Source organism: Cervus elaphus, chromosome 6, assembly GCF_910594005.1.
Source record: "Cervus elaphus chromosome 6, mCerEla1.1, whole genome shotgun sequence".
In the NCBI taxonomy this organism is placed as follows: Eukaryota; Metazoa; Chordata; class Mammalia; order Artiodactyla; family Cervidae; genus Cervus; species Cervus elaphus.
The window spans coordinates 44,566,927-44,583,415 of record NC_057820.1 but is presented as its reverse complement, the minus strand read 5'-3'; positions in this window follow the sequence as shown (position 1 = coordinate 44,583,415).

Sequence of the window (16,489 nt, the reverse complement as noted above, 5' to 3'; positions counted from 1 at the left end):
ACACTGTTAATTCCTTATCTGCACACACACACACACTCCAACCACGTCATGTGCAGGGTACACACACACAGTACACACACACACACACACACACACACCCCTCAACCATGTCATGTGCAGGGTACAAACACACAGCACACACACACACACACACACACACAACTCAACCACATGAAGGGCAGGGTTGTTTATTATCAGAGTGATGCAAACAACATTTTTGAGTCAGTGTGTTATATCACAAAAGCACAAAAATAAAGATCATACAAAACTGACAAACTGCTGAAATGCGAGAATGCCAAGTGATCATGGTCCTTTTTAAAAAAAATATGTATTTATTTGGTTGCACTGGGTCTTGGTGGTGGCACTCATGATCTTCCATCTTTGATCTCCGATGCAACACGCAAACTCTTAGCTGGGGCATGTGGGTTCTAGTTCTCTGACCAGGGACTGAACCCTGGCCCCCTGCACTGGGAGTGTGGAGTCTTAGCCACCAGGCCACCAGGGAAGTCCCGAGCTGACCATCCTCCGTGAACAGGGGTTAGACGGAGGATAGAAGCCAATCAACCAATTTCGTGACATCCAGATTCATACATTATACTATCTACCATAAAGAAACACTCACATGTGAGTACAAGACTCTTCACTGGAACACTGTTTCCAACAGAATGGGAACCACCTAAAAGTCCTTCAGGGGGAAAGTACTCAAACTACCAACGTTTCACACTATGAAACAGTCAAGGAGTGAGGCAACACCTGAAATTAACACAGCACTGTAAATTAATTACACTTCAATAAAAGAAAGAGGTAAATACACATGTCCAGACATTGGGCTCCCCAGGTGGCACTAGGGGTAAAGAATTCGCTTGTCAATGCAGGAGACACAAGAGATGCAGGTTCTATCCCTGGGTCCGGAAGATCCCCCAGAGAAGGAAATGGCTACCCACTCCAGTGTCGTTGCCTGGGAAATCCCATGAACAGAGGAGCCTGGCGGTCTACAGTCCATGGGGTCACAAACAGTCAAGCATGACTTTGCAACTATACAACGACAACAAAAAAGGCAAAAACGTATGTCCGACACAGGAATACCTCCAAGATAAGTTATTGAATAAAAACTTATAAAACAAGGTATAAAATAATAAGTACAACTGACTCCACTCACACAAAAATACATACACATTTATAGCTAAATATGCATAAGTAAATTTTTATCTTAGAAAATATAATTTAAAATCATATGTAATATATAAGTATGAAATTTTATATTTAAAATTAATAAAGATAATTTAAAATAATTTTTATATAAAATTAATTTTATCCATTTTAGAAAAATATATACTAAAATGACGGGGCTTCCCTAGTGCCTCAGATGGTAAAGAATCTGGCAATTGAGGAGACCTGGAAAGGAGTACGTCAAGGCTGTATATTGTCACCCTGCTTATTCAACTTCTATGCAGAGTACATCATGAGAAACGCTGGGCTGGAAGAAGCACAAGCTGGAATCAAGATTGCCGGGAGAAATATCAATAACCTCAGATATGCAGATGACACCACCCTTATGGCAGAAAGTGAAGAGGAACTAAAGAGCCTCTTGATGAAAGTGAACGAGCAGACTGAAAAAGTTGGCTTAAAGCTCAACATTCAGAAAACTAAGATCATGACATCTGGTCCCATCACCTCATGGCAAATAGATGCGGAGACAGTGGAAACAGTGTCAGACTTTATTTTTCTGGGCTCCAAAATCACTGCAGATGGTGATTGCAGCCATGAAATTAAAAGATGCTTACTCCTTGGAAGGAAAGTTATGACCAACCTAGATAGCATATTAAAGAGCAGAGACATTACTTTGCCAACAAAGGTCCGTCTGGTCAAGGCTATGGTTTTTCCAGTGGTCATGTATGGATGTGAGAGTTGGACTGTGAAGAAAGCTGAGCGCAGAAGAATTGATGCTTTTGAACTGTGGTGTTGGAGAAGACTCTTGAGAGTCCCCTAGACTGCAAGGAGATCCAACCAGTCCATCCTAGGGGAGATCAGTCCTGGGTGTTCATTGGAAGGACTGATGCTGAAGCTGAAACTACAATACTTTGGCCACCTCATGCGAAGAGTTAACTCGTTGGAAAAGACCCTGATGCTGGGAGGGATTGGGGGCAGGAGGAGAAGGGGACGACAGAGGATGAGATGGCTGGATGGCATCACCGACTTGATGGGCATGAGTTTGAGTAAACTCCGGGAGTTTGTGATGGACAGGGAGGCCTGGTGTGCTGCGATTCATGGGGTCGCAAAGAGTCGGACATGACTGAGTGACTGAACTGAACTGGGTTTGATCCCTGGGTCGGGAAGATCCCCTGGAGAAGGGAACGGTAATCCACTCCGGTTTTTGCCTGGAGAATCCCATGGACAGAGGAGGCTCACAGGCTATACAGTCCATGTGGTCACAAAGAGTCGGACACAACTGAACAATGAACACTTTCATTCTCATACTAAATGGTAATAATACTTATATATGGGGTAGCAAATAGAATAAAAGGAGTCAAAGAGATTTTAATTTGATCCATAATGTTCAACTTTTAAAATTTACAATAAAAATATATTTGTGTATTTCCCGTGACATTAGTGGAAATTATATTTTTGAATAAAGAAGCTCTTACAGAGGCAGGAATAAAGAGTTTATTTATTTCTTTAGTGCTTTTCCTGAGGACTCTGGAAAAAGCCACATTTAGCAAAGTTTCGACTCCTCCTCACCTGTGTTTTCATTGGTTTTTAAGTTTCTTGTGCTTATTTAGTAAAGAAAGCTTCATACCTCAAGAAAAAGAAGTGGGGAAGAGGAAAGAAGAGGGAGCTGAAGAGAGAAGGATAATAAGGAGGAGAGAAGGAGGAAGAGGAGGAAAGGGGGGTAAGATGAGGAAAACTAGGAAAAACTGTACTTACCCTTTACCCTGGTCGGGGGAAAGAGCTCCCGCCTTAGAACCCTGGCCCTGCCGTTCAACAGCTGCGTCACCCTGAGTGTCTTCAGTACTGGATCCTCCATTTCCTCTCCTGCAAACCGGAGTGTAAGGAAGCCTAGGTGAGTCGTCTAGCTTGGGGTCTGGCACACAGAGGGGAATAAGGAAACTTCTGACTGGAGCTATAGGGCAAGAGAGCCTGAGGGCAAGGTCCTGGCTGACTTTTCTCTCTTGTAATATGATGAATTCCACCTGATGGAGGCCAACCAAGTCCTCCCATCTGTCATCTGACCAAGAGAAGGGAAGGAGATTTCATCAGCAAACCTGAACCTCATATCTGCAGAAACCCACAGACACAAGCTTAGTTGGTTCTGTGGGTCACTGTTATCACTAGGCTACCTTTGCAACACTTGAATCTGTGCAGCACTTTCCCCTGCATCCTCTAAGGGGATTCTCACAACTAGTTTAGGTTATTGGGACAGATATTATTTGCACTTCCAGAGGAGGAAATTGAGGCCCTGCACAGCTGACTCACTTGCCAGGCTCACTTAGAACTGGGATTCACATTCCTTCTCCTGTGGTTACTAAGCCTGTACCACTTCCACTGTATCTCTGCACCTCACTCTCAGCCCTGCAATAACGTCAGGCTGGGGGCGGGGTGGGAGCTAAGGGAAACCGTGCCTGGATTGTCTCCCACCACCAGTTATCCACACGTCACTATCTACTTCACAGCTCCTCCACAGAAAAGACAGCAGATCCCAGCTTCCTTTGTGGGAAAATCCTCTCTCAGTTCAACCTTGTATATAATCTAATCAGCATGCTCGAATCTCCCTTATCCATTTTAAGATATCATTCATGTCTGGCTATCGTCTGCCTTTATCCTTGATTAAGTTTTCCTTCTTTCTGCAACTCTCTACTCCTTTCCCATACACATGACATAGGGAAATTTTTATGCTCCATATTTGTTTGGGCACCTTCTGAGTCCTTGGAGAATATTCTGAGATCATGTTCTATCCATGAATCGTTTTTTCCAAGATCCCCTTCTAGTGTCAGGAGCAGACTATCTCTGAATCTTCAGAGAATTAAAACAGATCTTTCTTCTCCATGTGTGTGAAGTGAACTGTGACCGCTTGGCTTAGGTGGCTGTGTTCCTGACCAGCAACAAAACAGCATATATAAGGAGGAAGAATTATTTGAGCTGGTTTTCAAGAAGCCAGTGAAATGTTTCAAGATAGGTATGTTCTTTATGCAGTCACACACACAAAGGAGGAGCAGAAAGAAGAAGAGAAGAAAGAAAAGAAAAAACAGAAAGAAAATAATTCCTCATATATGAGGAAATGTTGACATTTTTAAAACGATGTATTTTTTCCACCTGTGAACTTAAAGCAATACACCCAATGCATCCAAATGGGACCTATAAAAAGTCAGCCCAGAGTCACGTTTCCGTTAAGTGTCTCTTTGCTTCAATAATATGCTAGAGTAGTTATAAATCCTTTGTCTCAAGATGGGAAGGAAAGAAATTTTTCATCCAGGGAACTTGGATAAGATAGGGAGCCAAATACTGTAATGTCTTCATAAGCTCTTCAACAAGATAACTTAAGAGACTGGTTTTCACTGCCAAGGCAAAGTAACGAAGGAAAGCAGTTTGCTGCATAAATTAGATAAAATTGGCTACATTCCATCAAAAAATTGAGAACTTGGGGAATTGAGGGGAGTATATTTTCTTTGCCTGGGGTGTAGCCTCAGTTTTCTGATTCCATTTGTTGGCAGATATCAAGTTCCTCTAAAAAGTAAACAGGTATGGATGTACCTTACCGATATCTCTATCTCATCATTCTACAAAATGAATATTGCTGAGTGTTAACTGAAGTATACGCTATATGTGCTAGAGACTTTGCATATACCATCTCATTTAATCCTCAGAAAAAATACATCAACCCCGATTTTCAGTTGGGGAAACTGACATCCCAAGACAGTTTTCCAAGCTGCCCAAGATAACAGAGCCAGAGGGTGGCAAAGCAAGGATTTGAACTCAATTCTGTATCTCTCTCTTTCTCTGTCACACACACACACACAATTTTGTATCAATATTATATGCGTCAAAAAGAAAGCACATAAAAACAAGTATCATATATTAATGTATACAAATGAAATCTAGAAAAAGGTTACTGATGAACCTACTTGCAGGACAGGAATAGTGAGGCAGACATAGAGAAGGGGCTGCGGACACAGTGTGGGAAGAAGAGAGTGGGAGTAATTAAGAGAGTAGCAACGTCATGAACACACTACCATCAGTAAATCAGAAGCTAGTGGGATGCCTCCGTCCAGCATGGGGAGCTTAGCTCTGTGCTCTGTGAGGACACAGGGGCGGGAAGGGGGGAGAGGTAGGCAACACATGCACACGCGTAGCTGATTCAGGTCGTGTACAGCGGAAACTCACATGACATTGTAAAGCAGGTACGCTCCAATGAATTTTCTTACTTCTATAGTAAAGAATAAACAGTAAAAGAAAAAAGCAAGCAGATAAAAACTGTTGAGAAGCCCGTGTATGAAACAATATGATGAGTATATGTTTACAATGGTTAAGTGGGAGAAATTTGTATTTGTGAGGTCAGTTATCATGGAATCATGTCATGAATTCAACCTATTCAACCGTGAAAGAGATCCCCATTCGCTCTGTTTCACAGAAAACAGTTTTCAGGTTACTCAGTATATATGCAGTTACTAGTCAAATGAGAACTAAGGCCAAAGATAGCTGAGCCTTTAGCCCTCTGACCTTGTTTTAAACATGTATGGCTTATCATTATAAAACACAATCTCCTGCCCATTATGTATAGCATACATTTGGACATTGTAGACTATAGTTTTTGTTGACTGTTGTGTAGAGTGATCAGCAAATTCATCTTAGGACAGAGGAAGAGAGTCTCCACCATACAGTATGGTAGTTAAGGGAATGAACTTGAGGATTCAACAGTCTGGATGTGAGTTCATACTGTCTACTCTTTTTTTTCTTTTTTTTTTTTTCATTTATTTTTATTAGTTGGATGCTAATTACTTTACAATATTGTAGTGGTTTTTGCCATACATTGACATGAATCAGCAGTGGATCTACATGTGTTCCCTGTCCCAATCCCCCCTCCCGCCTCCCTCTCCATCCCATCCCTCTGGGTCTTCCCAGTGCACCAGCCCTGAGCACTTGTCTCATGCATCCAACCTGGGCTGGAGATCTGTTTCACCCTTGATAGTACACTTGTTTCAGTGCTGTTCTCTCAGAACATCCCACCCTCGCCTTCTCCCAGAGTCCCAAAGTCTGTTCTGTACATCTGTGTCTCTTTTTCTGTTTTGCATATAGGGTTATCGTTACCATCTTTTTAAATTCCATATATATGCATTAGTATACTGTATTGGTCTTTATCTTTCTGGCTTACTTCACTCTGTATGATGGGCTCCAGTTTCATCCATCTCATTAGAACTGATTCAAATGAGGTCTTTTTAATGGCTGAGTAATATTCCATGGTGTATATGTACCACAGCTTTCTTATCCATTTGTCTGCTGATGGGCATCTAGGCTGCTTCCATGTCCTGGCTATTGTAAACAGTGCTGCGATGAACATTGGGGTGCACGTGTCTCTTTCAGATCTGGTTTCCTCGGTGTGTATGCTCAGGAGTGGGACTGCTGGGTCATATGACAGTTCTATTTCCAGCTTTTTAAGGAATCTCCACACTGTTCTCCATAGTGGCTGTACTAGTTTGCACTCCCACCAACAGTGTAAGAGGGTTCCCTTTTCTCCACACCCTCTCAAGCACGTCTCTTCTTAATAGTCATGTGCCCAGGACAAATGATTTAATCTCTAGAGCATCCATTTCCTCACTTGAAATGTACCTACCTAACTGGTTTACTGTGAGGATGGGTTAACACATTTAAACTACTTGTTCATGATACCTGACATTATAGTTAACATTACAGTCATAAGCAGACAAAAGAAATAGTATCAGGCTTTTAGAAAACCTGGATATTTTATCTTGCCATGCTGGGTCTTAGGGTTGACCTGGTGGTGCAGTGGTAAAGAAGCCGCCTGCCAGTGCAGAAGACATCAGAGACATGGGTTCGGTCCCTGGATCGGGAAGGTCCCCTGGAGCAGGAAACAGCAACCCACTCCAGTATTCTTGCTTGGAAAATTCCATGGACAGAGGAGCCTGGCAGGCTACAGTCCATGGGGTCACAAAGAGTGGGACATGACTGAGCACGTGGTCTTAGTTGCCGCATGCTAACTCAGCTGTGGCGTGTGGGATCTAGTTCCCTGACCAGGGATTGAACCCTGCTCCACTGCATTGGGAGCGTGGAGTCTCAGCCACTGGATCACCAGGGAAGTCCTGGGCATACCTCCTTAAAACTAAGTCTGAGTGCTAAAATTCTTCTTCTAGAAAATGTAATCTCTATAGTATGCCCGGCACATACACAAAATTATACAGCTGAAATAAAGGTTTTTATAAGCATCATTTCCCTTCCAGAAAATTCAACACCTAAATCACCCAAGGGAGTATCAGTCATCCTGTATTAGATAAGACTGAAGGAAGAGAAATACCTTCCTCCCTTTCATAAAACAACCACATCACAAAGTTATTATTTAAATTTTATAAACTAGTCAGCAATTTTCCTGCTTCTACATTAGTTCTGTTAAATAGCCGGTCACCATCTTGTGTCTAAAAATATATAATCAGTGATCAGTCTTATATAGCTATGCCCCCCAAGAATGACTTAAAGCATTCCTTCTGTAATTCACTTTGGCATACTTAATAGTAATTTTATTGCATTTTAGTTAGTGGATAAAGTTTCAGAGAATATAATATACTAACCATTAGTATAGCCTGTAAACATACATTATGGGATGAATGAATTAAGAGAAAGAACTAGATGAGTGACCTTTTGTAAAGCTCTCCTGCAACAACAACAAAAAAAATTCAAGGACGAATCGAAGAACATTAGCGCCACCTGGAGACAAGAATCAAGACATGTAAGGAAGCCAAGAATGTTACCAGCACTGAAACTGGCAGCAGAGATGTTCCAGCCCCAACAAACAGCAGCACACACGAGGCTGCGGAGCACCTACCGTGGGGACTAAAATACACACCAGATCTCAAAGACTTAATGTTGAAAAAAGAATGTAAAATATTCCGTTCATGATGTTCATACTGATGACATGTAAAGATAGTTTTGATTATGTAAGATTAAATAAAATGTCATTAAAATTAATCTCACCTATTTATTTTTACCTTTCGAATGTGCTTCTAGACGTTTAAAGTTACATATATAGCTCACCTTATCTTTGAATTGGATATTGCTCCTCTCACCCTGACCACTCAGAGTGTGGGCCGTGGTCCAGCAGCAGAGGCGTTCATTACCTGAGAGCCTGCTAAAAATGCAGAGTCTCAGGCCCCGCCCCCAACCTACTGAATACGAGTCTGCATTTTAGCAAAATCCCCAGGTGACTGGTATGCACATTCACTGTGAGACTTACTGATGCAATCCAGCCGTCTTGTTTTAAAATGGGCAACCTGAGACCCAGGGGTCTTCCCTGGGGGCTCAGAAGGTAAAGAATCTGCCTGCAGTGCAAGAGACCCAGGTTCGCGAAGATTCCCTGAAGAAGGGAATGGCCATCCACTCCAGCATTCTTGGCTAGAGAATCCCATGACAGAGCCTGGTGGACTACAGTCCATAGGGTCGCAAAGAGATGGACATGACAGCGATTTTCACAAGCTGAGACCTAGATGTTTATGGTTTGTTGTTTATGGTTCCCTAGGTGGTTACCTAAAGCCTGTTCCCAAGCAGTCTTGAAACTGCCAAATACCCCACCCCGCACTGCATCATCCTGAAGACCCTTCCATCTCATAGGGTAAAACTGAAACAGACTACTGCTTCACTAGCAAAAAACAAAACATATTATTGCAAATATATTTTAAAAAAAAAAGACAGACGGTGATCTCAGAGATGTTCTAGGGTATGCTTCAGTCCTTGGGCAAGTCAGCTGCTTTAAGTCGCTACATAAGAATGCAGAAAACCTGCGCTTCCAAAACTATTGCTACAAATAACATCCATGACCATGAAAAAAGGTCAAATTTGAAATCAGTAATGTACACTCCAGTCACTGAGTCAGTTTTGTAACACAGCTCCTTGCAGGAGGGTCTTATTCATTCTTTGAATGTCCAGTTCCTCACAATATGTTTGGCTCATAGCTTTGGCTCATAGTGTTGAATGGACGTATTTGTTTTTGTTGCTTAGGTTCTCTATCTCAGGAAATGTTCCTTGCTTTACATTGTGTAACAATGTAAAGAAATTTAAGAAAACACTTAAGTAGGAACTAGGACCAAATCAGCAGCGCTTTTATGCCAAAATCCCTCCATAATTAAGCACGTTGTTAACAGAAAATTCAAACAGATATTAACTCCGGTCATGAAAATATAATTCATCGTATAGAAAGAGGAGGTACCAGGTAAAATAAGATAATATTGGCAAGTAATTCCAAGAAGCAGTTGTTAAAATATTTTCACTCATTTCTATAAAGATTTTTGCAGGACAGATTAATCAACCCTAATCAATTTCCAGTGTACCACGCGTATGACCAAAATGTTTTTTCTCATAAGAAATTATCTTTTTGTATGCCAACTGGAAAACATAGATTTGGCTTAGGAAATTTCTGTGCTATATGAATTGAATATACTAACTAGAATAGGAAGCACAGTAATGAAATGACTTTTTTTAAATGATGTAAGTCATATAGGAAGGAAAGTTTAACTCCCACTCTCTTCCTTTCAATTGTCCCATTTCCTCATGTTTTATCCATTACTCATGTCAGGTTTTGTTATTAACCTAAATAAAATAATAGGACATCAATCTTGCCTGTTATATATAATAACGAACAGATGACTGTTGCATATAATTATTAGAATGGTAATAACAATAAAAATAATAGGCAATTAGCAGCAACATGTATGGACCTAGAGATTATCATATTAAGTGAACTGTTAGAAAAAGAAAGACAAACATCATATGATATCACTTATATGTGGAATCTATAAAAATGATACAAATGAACTAAATAAACACTAAACAAAACTAAATAAACACTCAGTTCAGTTCAGTTCAGTCGCTCAGTCGTGTCTGACTCTGCAACCCCATGAACTGCAGTAGGCCAGGCCTCCCTGTCCATCACCAGCTCCCAGAGTTTACTCAAACTCACGTCCATTGAATCAGTGATGCCATCCTACCATCTCATCCTCTTTTGTCCCCTTCTCCTCCTGCCTTCAATCTTTCCCAGCATCAGGGTCTTTTCAAATGAGTCAGTTCTTCACATCAGGTGGCCAAAGTATTGGAGTTTCAGCTTCACCATCAATCCTTCCAATGAATATTCAGGACTGTTTTCCTTTAGGATGGACTGACTGGATCTCCTTGCAGTCCAAGGGACTCCCAAATGTTCTACAACATCACAGTTTAAAGTGATAATTCTTTGGCACTCAGCTTTCTTTACAGTCCAACTCTCACATCCATACTTGACTACTGGAAAAATCATAGCTTTGACTAGACGGACCTTTTTTGGCAAAGTAATGTCTCTGCTTTTTAATACGCTGTCTAGGTTGGTCATAGCTTTTCTTCCAAGGAGTAAGCATCTTTTAATTTCATGGCTGCAGTGATTTTGGAGCCCAAAAATATAAAGTCTGTCACTGTTTCCACTGTTTCCCCATCTATTTGCCATGAAGTGATGGGACCGGATGCCATGATCTGTTTTCTGAATGTTGAGCTTTAAGCCAACTTTTTCACTCTCCTCTTTCACTTTCATCAAGAGGCTCTCATCTGCATATCTAAGGTTATTGACATTTCTCCTGGCAATCTTGATTCTAGCTTGTGCTTCATCCAGCCCAGTGTTTCTCATAATGTACTCTGCACAGAAGTTAAATAAGCACGGTGACAATATACAGCCTTGACTTACTCCTTTCCCTATTTGGAACCAGTCTGTTTTTCCATGTCCAGTTCTAACTGTTGCTTCCTGACCTGCATACAGGTTTCTCAAGAGGCAGGTCAGGTGGTCTGGTATTCCCATCTCTTTCAGAATTCTCCATAGTTTGTTGTGATCCACACAGTCGAAGGCTTTGGCATAGTCAATAAAGCATAAATAGATGTTTTTCTGGAACTCTCTTGCTTTTTCGATGATCCAGTGGATGTTGGCAATTTGATCTCTGGTTCCTCTGCCTTTTCTAAATCCAGCTCTGCCTTTTCTAAATCCAGCTTGAATTTAGAATCCAGCTTGAAGTTCACGGTTCACGTACTGTTCAAGCCTGGCTTGGAGAATTTTGAGCATTACTTTACTAGCATGTGAGATGAGTGCAATTGTGCGGTAGTTTGAGCATTCTTTGGCATTGCCTTTCTTTGGGATTGGAATGAAAACTGACCTTTTGCAGTCCTGTGGCCACTACTGAGTTTTCCAAATTTGCTGGCATATTGAGTGGAAAGCATAAACACTCACAACATAGAGAATAAACTCAAGGTTACCAAAGGGGAAAGAGGAGGAGGGATAAATTAGAAGCTTGGGAGTAACAGATACACATTACCTTATATAAAATAAACAACAAAGTCCTACTGTATAGCACAGGGAACTATATTCAATATCTTATAATAACTTACAATGGGAAAAAATCTAAAAAGAATATACATATATTAATATATAGTATTAATATATAATATATTTAATCATCTTATAATTAATATTAATATATATATGAATCATTACTTTACATATTATTAATATCACCAAAATATATCCATTATTTAGTTGGCAATGAGGTATGCACTGCCTTACAACATCTCTTTTTTGATGTCCTGGACAGATATGAAATGATTCTTTCATTCAACAATATACACTGAACACTTATATGCCAGACGCTGACATGAGGCACTAGTTAGAAACATGAGGAATAAAACAGTTGCTGCCTTCCTGAAGCATTTGTTCTCAATAAACACATAAGTAATGAAATCACATCAGACTTTAATGTGGGATGTGGGGAACATTAAGGGTAGTCTGTCTCAGTTTTGAATGGAAACCCATAAGAAGCAAGAGAGGAAACCATGCTGGTATCTGAAGGAGAGCTGCCTGCTCAAATGGAACAAAGTGCAATAGCCATAAGGCATGAGCGTGCTCAGCCGTGAAGGAGCAATGTGGAATCCAATGTGAAGGGAGGGAATGGACAGAGCAAGAATAGGTGGACAGGAAGTCAGAGGGAGCAGGGGCCCGATCACAGAGGTCACTGGACGCCACGGTAAGCACTCTGGATGTCCCTTTAAGCCCAGAGAAGAATCACTAGAGGGCTTACGTGATATGACACAACCTGACTTAACCTTTAGGATTCACTCGAGCTGCTGTGTTGGAAACAGACCTTAGGGGTCAAGGCAGAAGCAGGAGTTAGATTATTATAATCATCCAGGCAAGAAATGATGATGACCTTGAGCAGGATGACAGTGGTGGAGATAACGAAATAGCATAAAATTCTAGACATATTTTGAAGGTAATACTAGCAGGATTTTCAGGTGGATTAGATGTGTTTCATGAAAAGACAAAACCTCAAGTTTTTTGAGCAATGAAGATACCAGCTCCCGGGAAAACTGAGACATGAGTAGATTTGGTTGGGGAGAGGTGGAGGGAGGGAGATCAGAGATTGATTTTAGAGATAAATTTAAGATGGCTTTTAAATAATCATTTTTTAAAATTCGACAGACCAGACCAGAGTTCAAGAGAAAGGTTGAGGCTGGAGTCCTTGGCATTATTTCAGTCCTGAGATACGAGGTCAACAAGTGAGTGAGTGGAAATTGAAGTCAAGAAGAACTGCAGGACTGAGCTTTGGGACATCCAGTACTGAAAGGGGCTGACTGCTATTTAACTGTTGAAATATTTAGTGTTGTCATCCCCCCCAGACAAAATGCTAGCTCCCTAAAGCTGCAGCCAATCTTTACATTTCTCACTATGCACTTTCCCTACGGTGGGTGCTTAATAATCATCTGGTGAATGAATGAATGAATGTTCCATGCAATGTTGACAAAGGTTGCCAAGAATAAAAAGGAAGAAAAAGTATAGGAGAACTGTATCTGACGTCTTTCTCCAGTATCCATCACTCACTCCTCCCCAGGGGCAAAGAATGACTTACCTACTTAATGAGTTTGGGAAAGGAAATTGAGACTCGGAGGCTCAGCAGTATCTGAGTTCTTTTATTTTCCACGGAGTGTTCTCAAATTCTAAGTAAGATTATCCTTTGGGGGCTATGAGAGGGAGAGGGGAATGATAAATTAGCCCCCCTTCAAATCTCAATGTATTGCTGTATGGCTTTTGTGACTGGTTTCTTTAAGTTAGCACACATACTTTTTTTTTAAGGCCCATCCATATTGGAGCATGTATCAGTCTTTCATTCCTTCTTATGGCCAAATATTATCCCTTTGTAAGGATGTACTTCATTTTGTTTATCCACTCATCAACTGATAACCACGGGGATTGTTTCCAGCTTTGGCAATTATGAATAACATTGCTAGGAATACTTAGGTACAAGTTTTTGTATAAACATATGCTTTCAATCCTTTGGGCATATCCGTAGGAGTAAAATTGCTAGATCAAAGAGTGCCTCTGTGTTTAACTTTTTGAGGAACTTCCAGGCTGTTTTTCAAGGTAGATGCTCCATTTTACATTCCCACTAGTAGTATATGAGGGTTCTGATTTCTCCACAACACTTTTTACTTGATCACAATCATCTCATAGAGTCTTGGATTTGCACTTCCCTGATGGATAACAATGCCGAGTGTTTCTTGATTCAATACAATAAGCAATTATTGGCCAATTGTATATTTTCTTAATTCTTTCCTCACCACATAGGCTAGTTTGGATCCTATTTCTATTGTACTGGTTAATGTGTTATTGGTTTTTTTTTTTTGAGGCTTGAAGTCAAACATGACAGCTCTCATCCTTCTCCCAAGTACAAAAACCTTAAAAGAATTTATAATTCACCCCATTTTAATTGTTATATAGTATTTTATTCCAACTTTATATTTTATACCTTACAAATTTGTCATTATTATTATTTTATGAAGTCAGTGCTTAGCTGGTAATCTCAGTTAACACTCATATTTGCTCATTACATTCTTTACCATTGTTTACTGCATCTCACTCTTCCCTTCTGGGTTCAATTTCCTTCCTCCTGTAGGACATGCTCAAGTATTTTTAAACACTCTATGAGTGATAAATCATATTTCTTCAGTTTTTTTACTCTTATTTTTGGATGACAGTTTATTTTGTATAGTTTCTAATTGACAATTACTTTGTTTTAATATTTAAAATATGATTCCATTGATTTCTGGATTCTCTTATTGCTGTTTTTGGTCTAAATATTACTTTTCTAGATAAATGTCTTCCTTCTGTTTATGGAAATAACCAATAAGCCAAACTATAACAGGAAAAGAAAAGAGTTTTATTTGAGTCAAACTGAGAACTATAGCCCAGGAGACACAGATTCAAGAAGCACTTGAATTGTGTTCCCCGGACTATAAAAGGGGAGGATTATAAAGGCAAAATCCACAAAATTACCTAAGTGGTTGGTCAAGACTTATAATTGTCACTGGTAAAAAAAAATTAAAAAGGTGCTTGTCAGGCAAGGATTGGCTGGGGTGCAAAATGGCTGCATTGGTATGAGAAGAGACTTTGAGACCACAGACAGTGGCTGCTTAGCAGATATTATTTTGAGAATGGTTGGTGGTGTCCTTGAGTCTGATACAGTTCAGAAAATTCAGGTTCTCAGTGATGCAGAATGTGGCCGAAATCACATCCACAAAGGCCACCCAGCTCCCTTCCGGATTCCTGAGCCACAGTTACTCCATTTTTATTTTTTTAACACATTCTTTTCTTTAACGGTTAAATCAGATTAATCGTGTATACCTGATTGGCCATAAAAAGGCTGATCTGGTTAGCATAAAGTTTAAGTGAAATCACAAATAGGCCAGAATGACTTCCCCAAACCTCAATAAGTGAAAATTTCTCCTATCACATCTCCAATTGCATTTAAGATTGTGTATGTGTGTTTTGTCTCTGACATTCATGTTTACTTTTGTGTCTAGATGTCTAATTTTATTTATTCTGTTTATTTCATTATGTTTCTTAAATATAAAGATTCACAATTTTAATCAATTTGGAAACTTTTTCAAACACTACTTTTTCAAACTTTATCTGTTTTGCATTTTTCTCTTTTCTTTCTTTCTGGCATCCTTGGTTATATGTTAGCTGTCTTTCTTCCACCTTGCTCTTATCTTCTTTCATCCCCATCTCTATCAATTTTTACTGCTTTCTGAGGATCTACCCTAGATTTAGCGACCAGGTTTCTTGTCAGTGACCTCTAGCTAGCTATTCAATCACTTCTTTTCCTTTTCTAAAAGTTCTATTTGGGTCTATAAAACTGCCCTGGTCCTTCCCTAACAGTGCATTCTTTTCCAGGATTTCAATCCCTTTTATTGTGTCTTTGACCACTGCAAACATGTTTATGTTTTTCAGAGTGTGGTTCAATTATCTCAATTTCTTACTGTTCTATATTCCTGACTTTTGTCACTCACAGTAGATTCTCTCCATATGAGTTCTCTCTCTATTTAGGAACTCATCTTTAGTGCGAGTTCTTTTTCTTGGAGAATTTCTTCCAAGTGTTTTGGCATTTGCGTGTACCAAGCAGAAGTACCAAAAGCTTAGACCAATTCTTAACATTATTTTCTCAGCTGATAAGACAGATAAGACAGAACTGGTGACCAGGAAATTGAACCTGAAGTAAACACCTAGAAGGCAGACACATTGATATTTTTTCTCCCATCCAAAGCCCAAGTTACTACATACAAGCCTTTTTTCATCTATTTCTGCCAGTGGGTAGATTTTTTTTTTCCTAATTCACCTTTATATATTTTCACCATAGAAGGCTACAGAGAAACTTTATACTTTATAGTGTTAGGTTAGGCTGTAAATAGTAGGAGCAGGCTCCTGCCACAACAAACAGAAAAAAATAGAAACAAAAACAAATATCATATTTTAAGACATTGAAAGGCTGCAGAAACAGTCAAGGGAGTTAAATTCCAGACAGCGATAAGTCCTTCCTAGGAAACAGGGAGCCATTTCTCTCCTGTCATGCTATCTGTATGAGAGTAAAGGGCAGGGCCGACTTTAATATCTATGGTCCGTTTACAGACACACCCAGGTCACCTCCTCTGCCAAGGGCAAGCCAGGCATCTCATCCATAAGATGGGTGCTAACACCACTTCATAAGAGTCATGGTGCTGATTAAATCAGAATGCATTTTTTAAAAAGTCTGCCATATAATAAAAACTATCAACCAATTTGATCGAAATGATATTTGTGAACTACTATGCTCAACTACTACAGAACACACTCTTCTCAAGTATACGTAAACATTTACAAAGCACCATGTAGGCGGACATAAAGCAAGTCTCAACACATTTCAAAAGATGGAAACCACATAAAAATGTTCAC